Source organism: Haliaeetus albicilla, chromosome 21, assembly GCF_947461875.1.
Source record: "Haliaeetus albicilla chromosome 21, bHalAlb1.1, whole genome shotgun sequence".
Classification (NCBI taxonomy): domain Eukaryota; kingdom Metazoa; phylum Chordata; class Aves; order Accipitriformes; family Accipitridae; genus Haliaeetus; species Haliaeetus albicilla.
Window position 1 is genome coordinate 19,219,956 of NC_091503.1, and position 22,892 is coordinate 19,242,847.

Below are 22,892 nucleotides of genomic sequence, written 5' to 3' on the forward strand. Positions count from 1 at the left end.
CCTTTGCTACAAGGCAAAGAATGCATTCAGTACTTCAGCCTTTTTCACGTCCTGTGTCACAAGGTCTCCCATCTCATTGAATAATAGGCCTGCATTTTCCGTAGCCTTCCTTTTGTCACCTGTATACTTATAGAAGCCCTTCTTGTTGTCTTTGATGTCCTTCACCAGATTCAATTTCATTTGGGCATTGGCTTTCCTAACTTTGTCCCTGGATGCTCAGAAAATGTCTCCATGTTCCTCCCAGGTTGCCTGTCCTTACTTCCACCCTCTGTATGCTTCCTTTTTGTGTATGAGTTTGGCTAGGAGCTATTTGTTCATCCCCACAGGCCTCCTGGCATTTTTTAAATCATTGGGATGGACCACTCTTGAGCTTGGAGGAGTCGATCCTTCAATATTAACCAGCTTCCTTGGGCCTCCCTTCCCTCCAGGGCCTTATCCCATGGGACTCTTCTGAGGAGATCCTTGAAGAGGCCAAGGTCTGCTCTCCTGAAGTCCAGTGTTTTGAGCTTGATTTTCACCCTCCTCCCTGCCTTCAGGAACCTGAACTCCACCATCTCACGGTCTTTTCAGCCAAGGCTGACTTTGATCTTCACATGCCCAACAGGACCCTCCTTGTTGGTGTGTATGAGGTCCAGCAGAACACCTCTCCTCATTGGCTCGTCTATCACTTGGAAGAGGAACTTGTCATTGATGCTCTTCAGGAACCTCCTGGACTGCTTATTGTCCTGCTGTGTTGTCCCTCCAGCAGACATTGGGTGGTTGAAGTCCCCCATGAGCACCAGGGCCTGCAAATGTGATGATAATGTATAAAGTTGCTTATCCTGCTAGGGTAATCCCATGAGGGAAAGGAAGGAACTATACTGATGATAGAGAATATTTATGTTAGTCCAGGACTGTGGAAGCATACTCTCTCTTGCATGCTGCCCTGCCAGCTGAAAAGGTTACTACTAATAGCCCTCTCCTATCTGGAGACTTATTACCCACACTAGATATTACTGTCCTCTCTGACCTGTGGCTCAGCATCATGGGGGCCACTCATAAACCTGCTGAAGTCTCATAAACCTTTTCAAGCCAGGGTAAACTGAGTGAACAAAGACTAAATATTTAAGCATCTTAAGTCAACTTCACTCATTTTGCCTGAAGCACATTCACTCACTAGGTCAGCTTGCTCTGGCAAGGGTGAGAGGCAGCTGGAAAGATCATCTTCTTCAACTGGCATAGCTAGATCTGAAAAAGGGCTTCTATCTTTGGCTTTGTTCCACTCTAGACATACTCTGCATATGACTAATTTTGTTTTTAAAAGAAACCCACAGAATGCTTACCCAAAGAATTCTGCTGCCACAGCACTCCTGCTAAGAGGAAGAATGAGCTACAGTCTTGTATTGGTCTGAGAGGTGAGAAATCTGATGGTATTTGCAGTTATTGGTCTAACCTGGAGAGGAGTGGCCAGTCAAGAGTGGTACAAAGCATGAGAGAAATGCTCATCAGAGGTGAGGGCTGCAATATCCATTGGGCATTAACTTGTACCCCTGAACCTGCCTGAGACTTGAGCAGTGGAACCATGAGGAAGAGATACCATCTGAAGAAGGCAGAAAATAAAAAAGAGAGAAGAGATACTGAATAAACTGGAGTCTGTCAAATGCAAACATCAGAGGGCAAATGCGTTGTGCAAAGGTCTTAAGCTGTTGCTCTTCTCTTTGGCAAGAGATTTTAATAAGGTGCCCTCATGACTTAAAAACTTTATTCCTGGACCCACGTGGACCATAAGTGCTAGTTTCTTCTTTCTTCTTGACTAGCTGCAATTTGCTGTTGGTTGCCTAAAGTTTTCATAAAGTTTTAATTCAGGAAAGACTTGGACTCCTTTGGTGGGACCACATCACAAGCAAGGTTGGTGGAACTAGACTCAGCTGCAGGAGAACTCCTCCTCATGTCAATGCAACACCTGGCATTGCTGTGCCAATGGCTGGATGGACAGGGGATACCCAAGGAGTCTCTGAAAATCTGGGGTAAAGAGCCAAGCTCCTCTGGCAGAAATCCATGACAAATTGCAAGTGCTGTTATTGCCAGAGATGAGCAGAAAACCACCCAGGTGTGCTTAAGCTCTCCACTCTGGGCAACTGAGCACAGGGCTTGCACTTCCAAAATGTCCTGTTGCAGTGGAAACTAACCCTTCAGCCTCCAATCTCTGTGACAAACCGGGCACATTCTGATATCCCAGTAGCCATGCTCACCCCCTTTGCTCTTGTGCTCCATTATTTTTTGAATTGTGAAGGCTGTGGGTCTCAGAAGTTCACTTGCAGGTTTACTGTTGCGTTCCCACCACTGTCACCCTCACATCTCACAAGGCTGAGTGTTTTTTCAAGATTTCCTGAAATCCTATACTCTTAAGTCAGATAATGGTATGCTTGTTTCATAATCAAGCAACTGGGTCTTCATTCCACAGAGTAAGTCAAACATGCAGAACAGTAACAGCAGGTGAAGAGGTGCCTTAGCACACCCATTAGATGCAGAAATTAGGTATTTCAGAGTTAGAAGTTGCTTTTTAATAGGTTTATGTGGAAGTACTAATGACAGATGTTATTACAGTTATTAAAAACACACATTCTATAATAATGGAAAATAAGCATAAAGGGGTCTCATGTGAACCCAAGAGCCAATGCTTATATAAAAGTAAGAAATAAAGGGAGAAGCAGTAAGTATTAAGAACTCCTAATAACTCAAGCAACTGAGTTGTGCATTTCTGGATGTATTGGAGATTTTCCACAGATATTTCCTATGGAAAGAATTTATGAATCAAAGCAGAAGAGTTGTCCAGGGAAGATTGGTCCCACATGGATACTGTTGCTGTTTTAACTCATCCAAATCTTCAAAACTATTCACTATGAACAGATTGTATTCATAAGTACAGGAAGCATTTGCATTTAGTGTAGCTAAATTAGCTGAAGCACAGATTAACACACTCCATGTAATGTTTAACCAGAAAATAGAGTAGTTGTAAGGTCAGTATGAGACACTTGGAGGTAAAAGATAAAGCAAGCCAAATTGTGTTCTTGTTTGGGGTTACCATAGGAGTGCAGCAGCATAGTTCAGAGCAAAACATGGCCAGATAAATTTGCTTTCTACTTGCATTGGCCTTCTTGTGAGTGATTGTTTCCTACTTATGAAGAAGGAAGAGCTGGAACCTGCATTTTTTTTTTTTTAGCTTCATGGAAAATGGCCAAGACTATTTACCCTGTAGGGACCTATCCGGTATACATTTGAGGGAGGAGTTCATATTTTATTTTAAATAATTCTACCTGGGTATCAGTATATTTCCCCTCTCCCTTTCCTCTTCAAAAAGTCCAAAGCAATACCATCCTCAGAACAACTTTTGACCCGAGACTGTGAGGTTACAACCAACCTCAGCTCTTCTAGAAGTAAATAGGATTAGAATATTTTGTGGATACCTTTGCATTCTCAGACACATGTAGCAATTCACATCACAGAAACTCAAAATTAAAAAAAAAAAGACCTGGAGTTCTCTGTTATCTTCCCTGGCATAAAAATTTTGCAACCAGCTTACCTGTATTAGAAAGGTTGTACTTGTTTAAATTTATTAGATAACACACCTACACTTGCAAGAAGATTAAGGATGGGCAGAAATGCTACCAAAGTTTCATAATGCTTATGCAAATACTTTTTGTCCAGAAATATCCTGAGTACTAGGATCCCTATTACTTCCCAGCTTGATCCTGGACAGATTCAGTGAAGCACATCATATTTATGACCAAGACTTTGGAAAAGTAAATATACCTCAGGTTAGAGTTTTAGGAGTTAAACTATTTATTTGTTTCAACTGCTGTTCTCGTCGTTACAAAGTATACTGTTTGGAGTTGTCAAGTGATGCAGAGAATCATGCTGAAGGGTTCAAGAGAAAGAACGCTGGGATGGGTTGAAGTTGCCTTGCCCTTGCTGAAGCGAGGGAATTCAACTCTGCTGAACTTTGGTTCCTCATACACCAGGGAGCTGATCCCGATCCCGAATGGCCTTTTTGCTGATCTTCTCAGTGAAGTGAATTTTTATCTGTTGTCTGAAGGGCTGCATCCTTTTATATCAATGGGGTATCCATGAACTTCTGTGGGTACAGGAATGGTTACCAAAGCCTGAAGAACTTTTCCGTTGACTTCAGTGGGAATACTTGGCAGAAGCTGGGTATGATGTCTCTAGTTTGAAACTCTCCTGGGGTAGAAGCAAACTCATTTCTCTGATACTCGTTTCTCTGCCTAGCTCTGGTGAGTGTGTCAGTCAAATTTTTAATACGCTGTTTGTCCAGCACTGGGCATTTTTGCTCAGGACTGAATATGCCACAGACTTTTACTTTAGGTCTAAACTGGGACATCTAGAATGCTCTGGAGCTGTATGGATCCAAACATATGCTAACGTCACATTAAGAGTAGTTAAGGGGCACATCCCTCCCCTGGTCCCTCCCTTCGTATGTCCCTTCTCGCACTTTGATTTCCACATCCACCACGTGAGCTGAAAGAGAGTGGCAGTGCTCGGTTTCCCCTGATCTGGAAAACAAGGTGACTGGGACTGAAAGGACCACTGCAGCGTGTGCTGCCACGGTCCTCCACCTCACACTCAGTATGTCTTGTCAAATTGAAGTTCTTGCATGCTGGCACAGCGTTATGAAGAAGTGTTTACTGCTGTTGCAGTGTGCTTTCTGAGACGTTGGATATCCTTCAGTTCCTCAGGTTTCTCAATCCAGCATCTCTTCAAGAGCAAAAAGCAAAAGCCTGATATGGCAGTATTTAATTATTCTTATTGCACAAGGTACAAGCAAGACATCTACTGTTAATCACAGATGTTTTAAAACCGTAAACTCGTTGTCCATATTCACTAACAGTTGGGGAAGAAAGTTGATCTTTCCTGAAAATACTGAAGCAGATGGGAGCAGTGTGAATGCCAGAATATCCCTACAAATTCTCCTAACATGAAACAGTTTTGGACAGTTCAGGACATCTGGAGTGAATAGGGGAGAGGGAAATGAAAAATTTCTTGAATGTACTTAAAGGCTGAAATAGAATCACAGCGGTGTAGACATGCAGAAACCCTGAATGAAATACACACATGGATGTGGCAGAATGCTTAAAAGGAAGTCAGCCTGCTAGGAGCAGAACTATTTTTAGTCTTCCAATGAAGAAAGCAGCTGTATTTGAGAAAGCCAGTCACTCACTGTTTGGAAAATCAGCTGGAACTCTTTCTGGGTCCTGGTGTTCTTGGTTGCAAGAGGAAAATCTTATGTGCAAGTTCTTTCAGCCCTGGAGAACCTTAAATGGCAGTCATCTTGGGTTTTGATGCACAGTTGGGAGCTTCTTGGGAACAGATTCACAGACTTCTGTTGGAGCCCATGGTCACTCTGCGGTGTTCAACCACTCTTGGAATGAGCGTTTCCTTAGGAGACAGCAAGGATCTGGCAAAATCCTCTGAGATGTGCATTGAACATAACATTGAATTCTGCCTTCTTTTGTTCTGTGCTGTGCTGCTTGTTAGATGATGTTTATTTCTGTTCTGATTTTCCCCAAAGCTTTGCTGGGGTGCAGCAGTCTGTCCAGTTTGTTGTAAACCCTCTTTTCTTACCTGTATAGTGCTTGTGTTAGCTATGGGAGTGGAGGAGAGCCACTTCATTTTGCTGCTCTAGTGAAACTTGAATTGTGAAAACTTGCTTTTTATGTACCATCTTTGTACAGAATCAGTCCTTTTGTAAGTTTTTTTTAATATATATATATAAAATAGCGAGATGTCTTTTTCTGTCATATTGCTGAGTTAAACAAAGGATCACAGTGAATTACATGTATCCTGTCTGTGACAAGAATGGACAATAGTTATCACAAGGTCAAAACCATTGAATGTGCTTGCTGGAAGTAAAGGAGACAGCTTGATTTTTCTGCTGGCTTGAGAACCATTTCTGAACTAGTTAAAGTAGATGCATCATAAAAGGCTGAATCAAGAGAAAAGGGATTTTAGCTTAAAGCCAGTGTCAGGGAAGCCTGACCAAAGCCATCTGCCTGAGATGGCCTGGCATTTTTCAATGAGAGGATGAGATTAGTGAGGACGAGGACTTGGTTTTGAAAACCTACTTCTGCAGATGATCTGTCAATTTCCATCAATGGCCATCTGCCCAAACCATCAGGAACTGGAGAAGATCTTAAAGGTGAGAGGAAGGCAAGCTATTCCAGAAGAAATGCTGTGGAGAGGGAGCTGGGACCTGGGCTCTGTGGGTATCCCTGCTGCTGGGCAGCTTTGGCAGGCTCCTTCAGTCATTTCCAGCTCCCAGCCTTGCGTTTGGTCCATTTAGAAATACGTTCTTTTCTTGACTCTCACATGCTTTAATACATGAAGTGTCTTGCACAGTGGGGAACCATCTTGTATGTAGGTACTGAAATGCGCAGAAATTGGAAGGAAGGGGTTGTAAGCTCCAAGAAGAATATCCTGATCTTTCCTTTTTTAGTAAGACTGTGGCCTGGGGAAGAAGTTGATGCTCTCGGCCTCTTCCCATTTGCTTGTCACCTGCCACGTGCCTGCAAAGAGCTATCCTTCTTCGAATCTCCTGGCACAGTTTCTTGTATGATTGGTCCCTAAATCTGTTTCTGCTTGAGCAATATAGTTTTAAAAAATAACATCTATTACAAGTATCGAAAAGAGGGAAGATCTTTCTGACTGAATTGCGTAAGGGGCACTTACATGAGTATTTACTCTGGCATAAGTCAGGCAGCCTGGGGACAGTGACCAGCAGCTAGAAGGGGCTCGGGGAGCAGGAGCCTCGTTGCCTGACTCAGGGGCAGCTGGAGCAGCAGGTCTGACCACAGCCTTTGCTTTCTGCCATAAATACCTGAAGTTTTTAGCTGGTTTCAGTAAAGCCTGTTTTGCATAAACCATTTCTATTTTCCCATTACTCATATGTCCCTTTGTTAATAACATAATGTAAATAATTCTGTGCTGGATTTGGCATTCATTTAAACAGGTGTAACACTAAAGCAGTCATAATTGGTTTCAGTGTTCCCAGCCTTCTCTCTGGCTGCGCTTTCCAAAGGAGTTTACTTGTTTTTGCCTTTGAAGGCTCATTATTACCATAATTCACCCATCAGTCTGCTGCTTTTAATGTTAATTCAGTTTTATAACTTGGTAGGAGGCAAGATGAAATGTTTCAGGCTGCATCCTAAGGTTATTCTTCGAATGGCCAGTGTTTTAAATGGATGTGATGGGCATTGGCAAGAAAAGGTTTATGATATTTATAGTCTTCACGAATCTGTGTAGAAGTGAAAAAATGCTTATCCTGATTCTGTATAAATACCACATCCAAAGCACACCTGTCTTCTGCCATGTGGGCCAGCTAATTGGTTTTTGATCTATTTTTACTGTTCTTAGCTGAAAGGCAATTTTTTTGGTAAGTTTCACAGAAAGCTCCAGAGCTGTTTTAGGGGTTTGTAGCTGTGAAAAATAGCCGTGGTTCTGTTTTTTAAAAAGCATTCTCAAGGAATAATTACAATGATTGAGAATGCTTCTTAAAAAAACAGAAGCATGTACATTTTTCATAGCTACACGTCTCTAAAATGGCTTTGTGGGTTTCTTCACATATTCAGGAAACTTTTAAAAATAAAAAGGAGCAAATCTATCTCTGAGCTTGGCAACAGCTGAAGTTTATATTTCACAAGTATCTGAAAATGGGTTCCTCCCCATTTGCAGACACAGATGCCAAAGTTTTAAACTGACAGTGCAAAGTTTATATTGCAAGCTTTGTAAAGGAGCAAAGCAGCATTTTTCTGCTCTATGCCAGTCCTGCACTTAGGCATGGCTGGGATGAAGCCTTGTTGGACAGTTATTATTATTATTGTTTATGAATTCCTTGCCTTGCGGTCGTGCAGAACAGCAAGTCGGCATTGTTGAATCAGAAACCGTAGACATGAAAATAGCAAAAAGGTTGCCCCTGCTGCTAAACTTTTGGCAGTATTTTGTATTCCATTCTTGTCTGTATTAAAACATAGAATGTAGTGAATGGGCCAAACCCTGAAATCCTTATTTGGTTATTATGAAAAGAGAGAGAAAAGGCTGTGATTCATTAGGAGGGGGATGAATAAGAGGCTGCAGAGAAGGTCTGTGCAAGGTAGCTCGGGAGCTTCTGTTCCCTTGTCTCATAATCCAGCAACACAAAGGTTATCTGAGCACAGTGAATGGTGGCTCTGTCAAAAGCGATGCATTAAATAGTCCTCAGGCTGGGCCAAACAGAGGAGTGATGTAAGGAGATGCCCACTGCTTATGTGATATGTCTAAGCATGTATATGCAGGGAAAGGGAGGCTATTGAGACCTCCGGGTAAATGCATGCCCCTGCAAAGGTGACTTGGGTGGAAATCATTGCATGGGATGGTCCTGAAACCAAGTATTTCAAAAGATTGAGATTTTTTTTTTCTTTCAATGGGAGCACAAAGTACCTGGGGTTACCTATTATCTCAAACAAAAGGGGTACAGGAAAGGGAACCAAACCTGTTGTTTCAGCATCAGAGCAGTGGTGGGTCACTAATCCCACTTCAGTATTTTGCCTGGAGCAGCAGGAGTTACAGATGTTTGCTTGCATCATCACAGTACAGTCTCTGATGAGGGTGGTTTGTGTTGTTGTAATCCCACAGAAATTATACTTCAGCTTCAATACTTTGGCCTGTCCGGGCATGACTGATCATTATCTGCTCTTCAAGATTAGCTGAAAGTGCCTAGCTAAATGCTCTGAATATTGTGGTGGAAGGCAATGAATTTGGGGGCTGGGTCTCAGAAAATGTTGCATAAAAAAAGGGTGCTGTGTTTATTCCTCCATGCTCCCCGGTATAAATGAAAGAAGAGGAGAGCAGCGCAGAGCTGGGCCTGTCTGCTTGGGATATATTCAGTTACTTAACTCATGGCACAGGCCACTGCAACCCTAGTAGGCAGCATTTCAGCAAAGGCCAATGAGTGTTGTAAATAACATTAGGAGGAGAGTTTTTTGTTCCCTTCTCCCCACTTTTTACGTTAGATGCTGAATGAGTCGCGCACGTGCATTTGCGAGGGGGGTTGTTCAGCTGATCTGCCTTGCACTCCCCAGATCTCCCTGATCTCGTGTCCTGGAGAATCTCAAAGATAATTTTAGCAAAAGGCTGTTCTGAGTGCCATTTGGCTCATCTGTTTACAAAGTCACAAAGTCTCTTCTCATTATTTTTCAGGGATCAGAGGGGACAAAAGTTTAAATATTAGCTTAGCTATTTAAACCCTGTGGCAATGCCAGTCTGCTTGGCACATAGTGTTGAATCTAGTGATAAGATATTCGGTCGACTGATGACCCTCGCAACGTTGTAAGAAATATGCTGATAAATTCTCTGTGAGGGATAGGAGGGATGAAGTGGCTCTTACGTTTTATGACAATTGCTAATCAAAAAATTGGCCAAAACCCTGGGCTTAGAGACCTATGCTGTTGCCCTCCAGTAAACCCTGATTTCCCGGAGACTTCTAGAGTATTCCTAGATAAGCACTATTGCAGACGAATAACGAAATAAAAAAAGAGTTCTCCAGTAGAGGCTTTGTGCCTGAGAATATTTTCTGGTTATCTAAATACATTTTTGTCCACTAGATGGCTTTTCTCCCCCCTACCTGTGCCTTGGTAGAGCAATCTGAATCAACCAAATGCAACCTAGCAAAAATGATATCTCCTACGGCTTAATTCAGATATTGGTAACACTTTGGTTGAAAATTTCTAATTACATACAACATACCAGGTTTTTATATCCTGTGATGTAAATTTTCCTACGTGGAGCAAATCCTTCCATACGTTGGCACAGAGAAAAATTCAAGTTAAGATGTTTTAGCAAATTGTTTGCCAGCAAACAATGTTTGCTTATGATATGAAATTATTAAAGACCACAGAGCACATTCTGTGGTTATTAAGTCTTCAGCACTGACACTGAAAAATAATGTAAAATCTTCCAGACCTTGTTTTGGTTTGGCTGGGGGTTTTTAGGAATTGGAAACAGAGAAATTCCTCCCCTTACCCACCCAGCCTGTAGTACAATATTAATTAATGATGTTTGGCAGCAAATTTAGGTTCTGCAATTATTATAATTAAGTAGGACAGATGGGACAGAACTCTGCATTATGTGGCTTAAGCCAAATCAAACGAAGTGCCAAAAAAAAAAAAAAGTACATTATTTACATTGAGGAAAGTCTCAGTTTTAATGATTGTGTGAGTCCCACTGACCACCGAGATACTAGCAGGGCTGTGCCTTTCCTGTTGACTTAACCAGGCGAATAAGATAGTGGTCAAGAGAAGAGTACCCAGAATTAGTAAAACGTGTGGTATTCAGGTTATGACAAAAAAAGTATAATAATGCATCCCAACAAACATTTTGTTATTATTTTATAATATTTACTCTTATCAGAAAAACATAACATGGCAGAATTAAAAACAATCACCAGGCTGATGTTCACCATTTCCCTGGAGAAAATGTAATGGAATTGGTACAATTTTAGATCAGTAAAATGTACTCAAGAAATGTACTTGTACCAACAAGGCTGTTGTGGGTAGACACACTAGAGGAAGATGAGAGATCCTCTATCACAAGCTGCTATCGGTGTCTTCCTGAGAAGCTCAGTCCCTTGCTCCTACCAGCACTGAGGGTTTGGGGGATTTCTGCAAGGGAGTCACTGCAGGAGCCTGCCTGGAGATGCAGTTTCTCAGTTCATTTTACAGCTAGTAAGTATTTGTTCAGTGTGGAACTCCCATTTCTAGCTATTTAAACCAGAGCAGGTCTTTCTTTTCCTGTCAACTTCCTAATAGCCACAGGGGAAAAAAGAAGTATGTTCTCATTTCAGCATCCCTCATCCTCCTCCTTGCTTCTCTGAAAGAGGAAGCAAGCAAGCTATTTCTATTACTCATCCTTTCCTTCAGCCTCCTTCCTTCAGGATCTTTATCTCTTGTGAATCATTACAGTGCCCATTCCTGCCCCCCAATTCTAGCTTTTGCAAGCTTCAGCATGAAATTAGGGGGGTGGTTGGATTTCCCTGCACGGCATGGGGCCCCGCTGGAGAATAGGTTGAGATCTTGGTAATCTCCATCAACGAGTGCTGGCTGGCAGCACTGGGATGGAGGAGCAGCACAAGTGCTGGGCTCTTTCTCTGCAGGTTCAGGAAGCCAATGTCGCGTCACTTTGCTCTCAGTTTGAGCTTGGAAGGGCAGTTTTTGCTGCCATAAAGTTTAATTTTTTTCTTTTTCTCAAGAAAAGCTTAGATTCTGTGGGAATTCATGACTGAGACCAGTGTCCACACTTGCCAGGGAAATCTTGCAACTGCAAAGCATCTGAGTGGATTTTTAAGCCCCGTTTGACTAATACCAGAAGGATTAGCATGTTATTTTGTTTGATGCCAACACAGGAAAACCTCATGGGCTTTAAACTGAAGGGTTACGTTTTCCTGGGTGGTGCTAAACTAAGGCGATGCAAATCATGGTGTAAAACGCCCAGGTACACTCATGGCCCTGGGGCACGGAGTATGTCAGGCTGCGCCAGCTATTGTGCTATCTGTCCTGAATGAATGGGATGGAGGAGCAGGCTGTTTCGGCTAGTGAGTGAGCTGACATGATTTGACATTCTGAGTGTAGGAGGTGTGAAACACTAAACTAAGACTGCTAATCCAATGGTGGTCAGCTAAGCAGTTTGGTCAGAAACGTCAGGGGTAATACACAAACACAGATCTTTGAGCCTCTTAGCTACCTTCTGCTTTCAGTTACATCAGTATAAATCCATTGACTTCCCTAGAGTTCGCACATCAGGCTTATTGCAGTGCTCCTGAGACCAGAGTTGAGGGTACAGAAGGGAGGAGAAAGAGTTGAATGGAACAAAAACACAGTCTGCAATTTTAGTATGTACACAGTATATTCCGTTTCATGGGTTTCAACCATTTAGCTTAGTAGAGTGTGTTCTTTCTGGCCAATAAGAACTGTGAACAACCAGTAGCACCTAAGACTTCTGCAGTAGCATCAGTGCAATAGAGATGCTTTTACAGAAAACCTTCTCTAGTATGCAAGCATGTGCATGCTACTGAACATGCAGTAGTAACAATCCCATTTTTTTATCTCCACTCTACTTCTATCTAGCTATCTGCTGACCATAGGCAAAAGAGACCATGCGAAGTCCTCCAAGACTAACTAGAGTATTCCAGAAACCATAGTATCAGAAAAATTAAAAAAAAAAAAAAAAAGAAATTTTAAACAGGAGAAAAGCCTTAGCTCAGTTTAAAAATTGTCTGGGAGGTGATGTGTGGGGTTGCTGTCCCTGATACAGTGGGTATCTGGCACGCTGTGAAGCTTGAGCTTTTACTAAGTGCAAAGGTAGTTGGGAAGAGCCAGGTCATGCTACTCTTCAAACTCACTGCAGCAGCAGATCCAAAAGGCAATAAATAATAGCTTAGCACTCACTCCTTACCTGTGCTGAACTTGGGATAAGGAAGCAAAGGTTGACCTAAACCACCTTTAATCTATCTTCAGTCTCAGCATTGGCCAAAGATCTCCATTAACCAGTGCCAGTTTAGTAGAGTACTGCTGTGCTTGTTCCAAAAAATCCCAAACTTGCTCACAGCAAATGCTCAGCTGGAGGGGGGCAGGTCATGTACAAACCAGCTATGTTAGTTCACAGTTCTTCTGTGCCACCGTGCACCTCTGTAAAGGCCATGCTGAGGTCCTTTGCATTCCCCTCTCCAGGTCAAAGAAAAATGTTTTTTACCACCAAGGAAATCTGTAAGAGAGATGTTACTAACCCAAACACCTCCACTCTGTGAAGGAAATGTAGATTCAATTCCTTTTGTGCATCTGAAATGCTGCTGCCAAATCTATGCTATGAAAGGTCAGGGAAAACTTAGTAAGCTAACAAAAAATAATCAGTAATACCACAGTGAGAAGATGTGCATGTCCCAGAAAATAAATTTGGCTCTGGACTGAACATAAAAGGATTTGCCAAAATCTTTGTCTGTCTTTTCAACTGAGACACAGGTTTACAATGTTGAAAGTAGCCATCCAGGTTTGATCTCAGGTTGGCCCAGATGAGGAGTGACTCTGCTGACCTGCCCAAGCACAGGAGCTTGGCCAGGCCTCAGGACTGATCTTTCTCTGAGTAAGCCCAGAGACCCCCCCCAACTTTGCCACCAGGATTTCAGACACACAAGACTTGCTGTGGCTGCCCTGCAGTATCAAATCAGCTTCATCAACACAGCATCACCTTGCTGTTGTCTCTCTCCTTTTAATCCTGCAGAAAGGTTACGGTGTTTCTTCTCTGGGTTTGATGGGATCCAGTTTTGCTTACACCATAATGATCAACCACCAAAAAAAAGAGTGACATATACCTGTTATGAGTTAACATATACTGTTAGTTAAGCCTTTGAATGTGTGTTTAATTTTCAGGTGGATGCGTAATTACTCTGTGACCTGTTTAGCATTTCAGACTGATTCCTTTCAAAGACTGGAGGAAAAAAGGTTACATGCAAGCTGAAATGAAAAACACAAAAGATTTTTTTTTTCTGTATCGTCTTTAAAAAGGTTTCTGAACAAATTTGTTTTCAAAGTATTTTGCTCTCAATCCTAAAATGACAACTGCCAGCAGCTGGCTGGGAAAAAGCAAAAGTTAGCCTGAAAAGTAATAAAACTCACATGACCTGAAATCGTACAATACTGAGCCTATTTGTAACCACAGCTAGATTTCTTTGTCATTCTGGAAAAAATAGTGAAGTGTCTGGGGGTTTTCTTTGTTACGATTTTTCTTAAAGGGATTTTCTTTTGGGGAGGCAGCAGCAGAAGGGATTTTTGTTGGTTACTTTTCTTTCAAAGCTTAGTGATAACGGGCAAGCAATATTATTTTGGCAGGAAAGTATCACATCCCGTGTTAGAGAATAAATTGTTCACTTGATGATGTACTGAGTGATAACCCTTTCTAGATTTATGGATTTTTCTGTTTATTTGCATAGAAAGTCATTACAGCACCCTTTTAGCTGATAACAGTAGCACATTGTTGCATGTTTCTGCATGTCTTGCAACTCCCTGGACAAGCTATTGATCAGGTAGGTTGCTCCCAAGGAATCAGAAAGTCATTCTGTGCACTCTTTCTTGGACGGGAGATAAGCTTTGTTGCTAGTCTACAACGTGGCGTTTCCCCTCTCTCTTTGCATAGAGCGCGATAACTTCAGAAATTGCTTGCTCCTTTCTGCTTAAGATTTCCAGCCTGACATATCTCAGGGAAAGAAAGAAAGAAAAGAAGGAAAAAGCACAACTTTTCAAATGGAGGAGAGTCAGTCCTTTTCCTTGCCAGATTCAAAAAAAGCAATGCTTGCCTAGCTCTGCTGTTTCTGTGTTGATTTCAGTGCTAAAAATGATGTACACCCATTATATTAGAGTGGATTTCTTCAGAGAGTGTATTTTCAGATTCATGTAACTATTGACCAGAAGCAAGGTTAAATTGAGCCTGTTTAAAAATTAACCCATTTTTTTAAAAATTGCGTAGCGCAGCAGCACTCTTCAGGCAGTCCTTCAGCTTTCTAGAATCAAGTCATCTCTGATGATGTGCAGGCTGTGTTTAAAGACAACACATTCCTAACAGCCCCTATGCCTGTGAAGTTTCACGCTTTTGCTTTAAACCAGTAATTCTCTGATGACCTTTATATTGTTATAGTGTGGAAACAAGTATGCGTACTCATTTCTGCATTTATTTTCCTGGACACCATCTTTCAAAAATATACCTTTAAATGTGCCATTTCTAATTCCATGCCCCTAAACCAGCTCAAGCAAGGGATACAGGAAAATGCAGGAAACTTTAAGTGCTCTAGGAATCCTCTCCGTCAAAACTACATTTACCTTCAAGCCTGTGTTTTGGCTGTCAGAGCAGGGGCAGGTGAGGGAAGTACGTTAGGAAGCAATAATCCAAAGCTGGTAGTAAATTTAAATCCCATAATTCAGAATTAGCTGTGATTCCTGCTGTCAGGAACACAGAGCTACATAAAGGTTAGATTTCTTCTACTGTATTTTCATTCGGGTTAATGTTTAAGCCGTGCTGGTGGTTGTGTCCAGGAGAACAGTCGGTCCTTTTACAGCTGTAACTGGGAAGAGGCTGGGTCTGTTAGAGCTCGCCTGTCAGCTGTTTGGGCAAGGCGAGCACCTTGCTGCAGCTGGCCCCAGACCGAGCATTTTCGGAGCTCTCAGGCTCTCTGCTTGCACCAGCTCGCTCATTGGTTGTAGCTATCGCCCTCCTTGCAGCGACTGCTGCTGACAGTGTATCTCTCCTCGGCTCTGAGATTACTGCGTATGACCTACTTTGAAAATGGTGTGAACCAAGGTTCACAAATTGTCTTGGAAGGGTGCCACGAGGTTGGTGTGCAAACACGCGCGGTCTCGGAGGCTTCTGGCGGAGCAGAACTGGCTGTCTCCGTGTCCTTCCAGATGCAGCGCGCGTTCCTTCGCCAGCCCCAGCTTCACAATCCATCTTTGTGCTCTTGAGTGCGGCATATTGATTTCCCAGGCAGGCCTGCTAGGTTAGAGAGCCTCTGGCCAATAAGTCCTCCATGCCTTTTTGCTCTCAAAACAGCTGAAGTAGTAATAAAGATGAATAAAGGATTTCAGGCTGAGCTGTCATCTGAAGCCTAGCAGTAGTAGTAGTAGTTGTAGTAAAGGCAGTAGTAGTGCTATCAGAATACAAGTCACAAAGGAGAGCTAAGCGGTGATATTTTATTTACACAGTTCGTCTGTTTACTATAATCTGCTCGTTTATAGCGTAATGTAAACTCGCAATTACCAAAGCTGCTTTCCATGCCAGATGAACAGTTTAACCTGTATGTCATTCCAAAATACTGGTAGAGGAGAAAACTCAACAGAAAGGAACATCCTGGAGAATTGCAGCCTGAAAGCTGTATGGATTTGGGGTTTATTTTTTCTTTTTTTTTTCCTTCTCTGTCTTCCTTATATAAGCTCTGTGCTGCAGAGGAAAGTTTCCACAGTCTCAGAAAGATCATATGCAGTTTCAAATCTACTTGAAAGATAAGGCTTTTTTTTTTCTTCCCTCCCCAAGGCTAATATATTACATACCTACTCAGCACAGGGCTGCCTGTTATCTGATAAGATAATTAGCATCAGACACTAGGAGAAGCATAGGTACTTTTAAAAAGGATCATTACTGAACATTCACAGAGAGAGTTAAAGAGTGTGCTTATCAGAGCTTTTCCATGCAGAAGACTTGTGCTAGTATTTGACTCTGGGTCAAGAAGTTCTTTATTAAATTAGCAATGCAAATGTGTTTTACTTTATACATGTGGAATTTAAGTGTGTCGGACAGCCTCCCTCTAGAGCACTTTGGGGCTTTTTACAGATTTAGCGTGGGCCAAGAGTTCCAACTCGGGCTCTGAGTATTTCTTTTTGTTTGTTTTATCCTCTGTAAAGACATCTGTTCTACATGGCTCTCCACCTTGGCTGCAGTTCAATTTCCACTGGCTTCCATGAACTCCATTGTGAAACCCAAGTACAATCCTCTCTTTGCACCAGGACCAGCCCGTGACTCCTGAACACAGACGTGCAGCTTACAGATGCCCTCAGCCAACTCTCCCGAAGCACGTGGCTATGGGCAGCAGCCACCACTTTGAGGAAAGTACACCTCATCCTCCAGCTTGTCCCTCCCCTGCTGATTGACAGTCGTGAGCCCTCGAAGCCATGCTGTAGTAGTTTAAAAATAGGGAAAGCTGAGACAAAGACCCTTATCAGCTCTAAAAGCAGGACAACACTGATGCTTACCCTGCCTGACGTGGTCCTTGCCAGTTGCTAAACAGCTAAAATGGTCCATGGTGGTCAAAGGGGAAGAGGGCAGGACCTGAAACAAGAACTTGACATCTGACATTTGCCAGTCCTGCTCGTGAAGCGGCTGGCCCACGGGCAGGAGCTCCTGTCTGAGCATGCCTGCTGGATCCTCTGCAGCAAACCCTTCTGGCCTGACAGTTGTAATAATAAATACCGTAACTGGGCTGATATTTTGGCCTGGCAGGGTCTTTCATAAGCCTCAGCTGGGAGTGATTGTTTTAATGAAAAATGTTAATAGATGAATAGTTCACCCATGAGTTGTTACTTCTAGTGTAGAAGGCACTGAGCTGTTTTTAGTGATGGTTGTTTTCTTTTAATAGCATACGTGAAGCTTTTTGGGGGATGTGGCAGTGCTCTGCACCTAAAAGGTGGGGGCAGGACTCTGAAAAATGTGTGGTGTCCTTGTCACTTGCATCATTCTGTGTGACTGTGCGAGGTGTGATGGCAAGCAGGGAAAACTGGAGCCAAAGGGGGGTGGGTGTGTGTGTGTGTTCAGTTCTGGTTCCTGTTACGGGGCTGCCAGTGAAGGGGAAGAGTTCTCAGCCTACCCCCAAGGGAACCGGGGTATACATATGCAGACCCAGGTTATTGCAGATGGGAGCATCAACTGCACGGGAAGTATTTCTCCTCAGGATGTTTTTCCAATTAATTGCAAAGGAAGAAATGGTCACTGATGCACGGAGGAGGCAAATCCTTCCCACCCCTGATAAGTCCCGTTCGTCTGACTGAAAGATCTCATCCATCAGCTTGTGGGGCTTTGCTCTTGAGGCAATCAGCTGGTCTGTTGAATGAGCAGATTGCAAAAAGGGAACATGATTGGAGCAGTACGAAGCAGGCCAAACCAACATTTCTTTTGTGTTGCCTATGGTTTTAGAAAACATTTTGGCGTAACAGAACAAAGTGGGGAGACAGAGATGTAACTACTGCCAGGCATGCTCAGCCTTCAGCTCCTGCTCTTCTGTCTGCCCCCAGTCCCTCCCAGAAATGAGGGAAGACTCGAGAAGAAGAACTGAAAGACAGCCCGTGACTACCAGTGGCAGATATGTTGCCTGACACAGACATGGACACAAAATACCGCAACATACCTTGCCACTGCCAGATGCCTACTCCTCTGACTTTACAAAAGGAGCCTAATGTTACTTTATAAACCTCAGCTGACACTACTCACCTTGTCACATCTCTTGTATGAGGTATTCTATTTCACAGCCTCTGCTGAAACATCCCAGGTGCTCAAGCTAAATCAGAAGAAATGTAACATGGTCTTTCCAGGTTTGAGAAAATGGGTATAGAAACAGGGTATTTAGGGCATAAGTAAATGGAGGTTATGATCCTCTCCTTTGATTAGAGTCTTCTATCACAGCTAATGGGTGGTCTGGTAAGATTCATTCATGGATCTGTCTTTCAAAGAGCAAGATCCTACAAGCTACCACCCAAACCTTCACTGTCCTCTGCTCATCAGGTTGACTTTTAAAAACTAATCTCTAACATCAGCTGTGAGGCAGCCAGTAACTTGATCCCTGTCACCGAGGTTTCAGGGTAGCACAGGGTACTGAGGCTGCTTTGTAACTTTGGCCAGTGAAAAATGGTAGTGCATAATTAGTTGTTGGATCACTCTTGATATTTGATACTGTTGATCATCAAATGCTGCTAACCTGTGTGGAGAAGCTGTGCCTATCAGTGGAAGTTCCATGAAATTATTCTGTTCCTTCTCCTAAGGCAGAGCCAGAGGAGTCACAAGCAGCAGTTGTTTTCCTGTGTCCAAACTCCTCATCTCTGGAAGCTGGCAAGGCTTCTGCCATACACGTGTAAAACCATTGGAGAGCTAAGGAGATCACATGGTGAGCTGAAGTGCCTGCTTTTCTATAGATGTTATCTAGGTTTTCATATTCCTTATTGCAAGCATAATTACTGCCTTCCACTAATTAACTTAGTGACTAGTTGAAGTTGGCATTGCACTGCAGAGCAAATGGCCAGAAGTGAACCAGACAACTCTAAGATCTCAGTTATATTAAATAGCTGCATCAGTGTTACTTAAAATCACATGTAAACCAAATTGACTGTGCTAGCTTAAGACCGTCTCATTTGCAAATACCAAATCAGCTCCTAAATAGATTTAAGCTTAAACCAAACCAGACATGGTTTAACACTGAAATATGAGAATGTTCACTCTGTCTTCTACACCAGTTTAACTAAAATTAATTTTAAATTACACCTTTAGAGACACTAATATAAATTTTCCTAGCAGTTTAGACCTAGATGATGACTGTAGAAGCAGAGGAGTACTTTGAAATTCTTCCTTCTGTAACTATTCCAGGTGCTGAGGGCCTTTGATGTTTGTTGCACTTCTGTGAACTTTTGGGCTTTAGTACTTGCCCACAGAATATGCACAGAAATAGGAAAGCTCCATCTCTGTTTCACAGGGACCAGGCTGTTGTCTTCACTCTCTTGCGTGCAGTGCAGCTGCGATGGTCCACATAAAATGATAACTGCATTTGAAATCACATGCTCAGAAAACTGGAACAAATGGGAGCAGTCTGTCACACATTGCCATAGGCCTGTTGTTCATAAATGTCTCCCCATTTTCTTCTCCCTGCTATGCATGGAAGTTCTGCTTCATTGCATGGAGTCCTGGGTAGGTTTTCAAATTTGATCCTGGAAGGCTTCCAAGGAAATGGCCTTCACCATTTCTGAGATGGGGCCTTCCTTTATGATCATGATCGCACGCAAGTGCATTTCACAGAAGCAATGAAACTGTCAAGCCATAGAAAGAAGCTTCTGGACACAGGACTTTCCCAGAAGCCGTGTCTAGACTGACGAAATGTATTTCTACAATGAATAAGATGTCTGTAGACACCATCGCTTTCAGAAAATGTCAAACTCACTCTGTAAGTTATAGAAACACACAAGTGCATGTATAACCCCTACAGGATTAATCAAGCGCTTTCTCCTATGGGGTGCTAAGGAAGGAAAAGTGGGAGAGATTATTGTTGCTATTTTTACATGCTTGGGAGCTGCTAAGCTGTTATAATAATGGGAGTCATAAATTACTTCACCAATGCATTTGGAGATGAGACAGTGAACTGACTCCTTGGAGAAATACAGGATAGGTATTCTGAATGGCAGATACTGCAGAGAAGAAGGTTCAAGCACTGGGAAAGGGAGTCTGTATGGATGCAACTGGATTTTTGTTCTGTTCCCTCACTTTAATTTGTTTGTGGTGCAAGCAAAGCAGGCACTGCATTTGCAACGTGCAAGTTTGGTGAAAGCCTTCGCACCTGCTACCTGAACGATGGTTCAGCAAAAGAAATTCAAAAGTTTATTCAGTGGATTCTTTTTTTCTTTTGCTGTTCCCAAAAAAGAAGCTCATTCATATGCACTTGACAGTGAGAGGTAAATTTTCAGTGCAGTGCAAGGTGAGTTAACCACATGATTCCCAGGAACAGTAGCGGGAATGCTGCAGCAAAATCCTCATGCCAAGGCATGTGAAAACCTCTGTAGATGAATCCACTGCCCTGTGGCAATGGGAATCTTGGTCAACGAATTTTGTGCTGAGTGCTGAAACAAATAAAATCCGTGCCATGAATCTCCTGTCTGCAGCACTGTGATTCTCTCTCTTTGAGATTCTGTGCAGACTTCTTCCTGGTGCATTGCATTAATATTAAATTAACAACACACTACTCACATGGAACTTACATTCTAAAAAAAGCTCACATTATGCTGTAAGCCTTTTATTACAAAATAATAGCAGTCGTGAGGTTAAAGTTTGTTCATACAGTTTTCTATAGAACATCTGTACATTTTTTATGGAGAATAAAAGCTACGTTCCATGTGTAGCTTAGTCATATGAATATAGATAATGAGTAGTTTATTGAATTTCCTTTTAGATTTTACCATTCGCTTATATTCATATAAAGCATGCAAAACATACCAGATTTTTGTAAGTGGTGCTTTCTTTTCAGAAACACTAATTTCTCTGTCAGTGTTCTGCAGAGGATGTGACCTGATATGAAAAGGACCTATTCCTCTAGGATTTAGCTTGTAACTAGAGGCATAAATCAGAGATTCTCTGAAGTGGCTTGTAATCCACACTGGAGAGAATAAAGAGAAATCACTAGGTCCATATGGAGCAGGACCTTGAAAAGCTTTATGAGGACCACATTCACTGGAATAGTTATCCAGCATCCAAGCTATGGAAGCCCACACAGGCTTCAAAAACAAAATATTTCAGGGCTTTTGTGGCCTTCCATGATGCGGAAGCTGGACAGAATTTTTATTGAATCTGGCCCTAAATAAGCAAAAGAATTTTGTAATCAGTGCACGGTTTAACAGGAAGCCAGAAAAATTCTTTTAATATTGGAGTGATATGGTGGGAAAGCTTAGCCCTAGATACAGTCCTGGCTGCTGAGCTCAAAAGAAATTTGACTGCAAGCAGAACTAGCTGGGAGTACAGCAAACTCCTAATTAACCTGAATGGGAAAAAGGTATGTATTGGAATCTCGATTTTTTACTGCAAATATATAAGCCATAGCTTACTTTTCAAATGCTGACCCTTCACCCCACAAAAATGTTTTCAATACCTTACGTAGACTCAATCCTTGTATGCTGATCCCTCTCCTCTTCCTCCCATCTTGTAGAAGCACTTTCAATTATTGGTAGAGAACTCTGGATACAGTGCCAGAGCTCCTTAATGCCATTCCAGGTGTCGAACAGCAGGGACTATTAGAAAGCAATATGTAGCAATCCTCAGCCCTGATGGTATTTCAGCATTAAGCCTAGATCCTGGAACAGTTGCTGGCTGTATTGCCAAAAGTCTTAGAGATTAAAGCTTTGGTAGTATTGATATGAAACATGCAAATAAGTGACCACTGCATGATGGTCTAGATTCAAAAGGGACTACATTAAGTTATGCTGTGAACTTGAAATCATCCCAGTGCTCTCCAGTGAGCCTTGTGCCATGGCAGTCAGCAGAGTTACCGGGAGGGGCAGGTATTCTGACTGCAATTGTGTTTTCTCACCTTGAAATTTTAATTTAATGTTTTAGATGCAGAGATTTGGGTAGTGTTAAAAAATGTCCAAAGGGGCACTAACCTGAGAGTGTTGTGGAGATCCAAGTAAGTGGACAGGGTTCGTTTGGGATCTAGATGAGTGGATCTGAGCTCACTCCTTTAGCTTCAGAGTATACCTGTAAGTGATGATGATTTCACCCGGAGCAGCATGTACGCTTTTCAATAAACAGGGTGTGCATTGTGTAGCAAAATCAAAGCTACGCAGTAATAACTACCCTGCAGCTAAATGGATGCTTTTTCCACAGCTGAATCCTTAGAGGGATGATGTAGTTTTTAGTCATTCATTGCCATGTGACTTATTAAAACAATTAACAGGCAAAAAAAGTGGTTATTTTGAGTGGTTTGGCAAAGGCTATACAGAATGAAGTTCAAGCAGAGTGAGTTTCTACCTCTCTGGTAGCAGAGTGTGTGAAGTGGCCAGGGCTGCTCTTTTCTTCTTAGCTCCTCCTTTAACTCGCTGTTTGACCTTGCAAAAGTCCCCTGGCCACTTTGGGTTTGCAATTCATTATGAACTTGAAACTCGTATCAGCTTCTCTAAAAGATTCGTGGGCTCTCCAGGCAAACCTGGGTCCAGCTCTGGGGTTGAGCCTGATGGGTTTATAATTTGAGCCCTGCGTACAGGAGGCTTGAGGTTTTGACATGTAACCAGATGAAACATAATGGTTTCAGCTGAGTTTTGCTTTGAATTTTTGGGTTCAGCTGTACTCCTCACTTAAAGGGAAGGCCCGAAGGTGGTGAAGCTAACTGAAGAAACTGTCCACTGAGGGCTTCTAGGGGAAAACCAGATAGTTTCACTCAGTCTGATTTAAAATTAAAGCCCTAGGTGTATGGTTTACTGTGGGTTTTATATTCAGTGCAATTGCCTGTATGCTGTTCCAGAAGGAGAATGTAAGAGAGGCAGGTGTGTAACATTAAAAACCTGCAAGATGCCTTGGATGGAAGATCTCTG

At 42.4% G+C, this 22,892-nt stretch overlaps 1 long non-coding RNA gene across 4 annotated transcripts in view; it reads left to right on the forward strand.

The window, feature by feature from the left end:
• The window catches only part of LOC138690327 (uncharacterized), a 137,760-nt gene that overhangs the window by 105,739 nt on the left and 9,129 nt on the right, over positions 1–22,892 (forward strand). For all 4 annotated transcript variants that reach the window (XR_011329159.1, XR_011329160.1, XR_011329161.1 and 1 more), the window contains one exon: positions 16,467–18,715. This is a non-coding gene — a long non-coding RNA (uncharacterized lncRNA). The remainder of the gene's footprint in view (positions 1–16,466; positions 18,716–22,892) is intronic.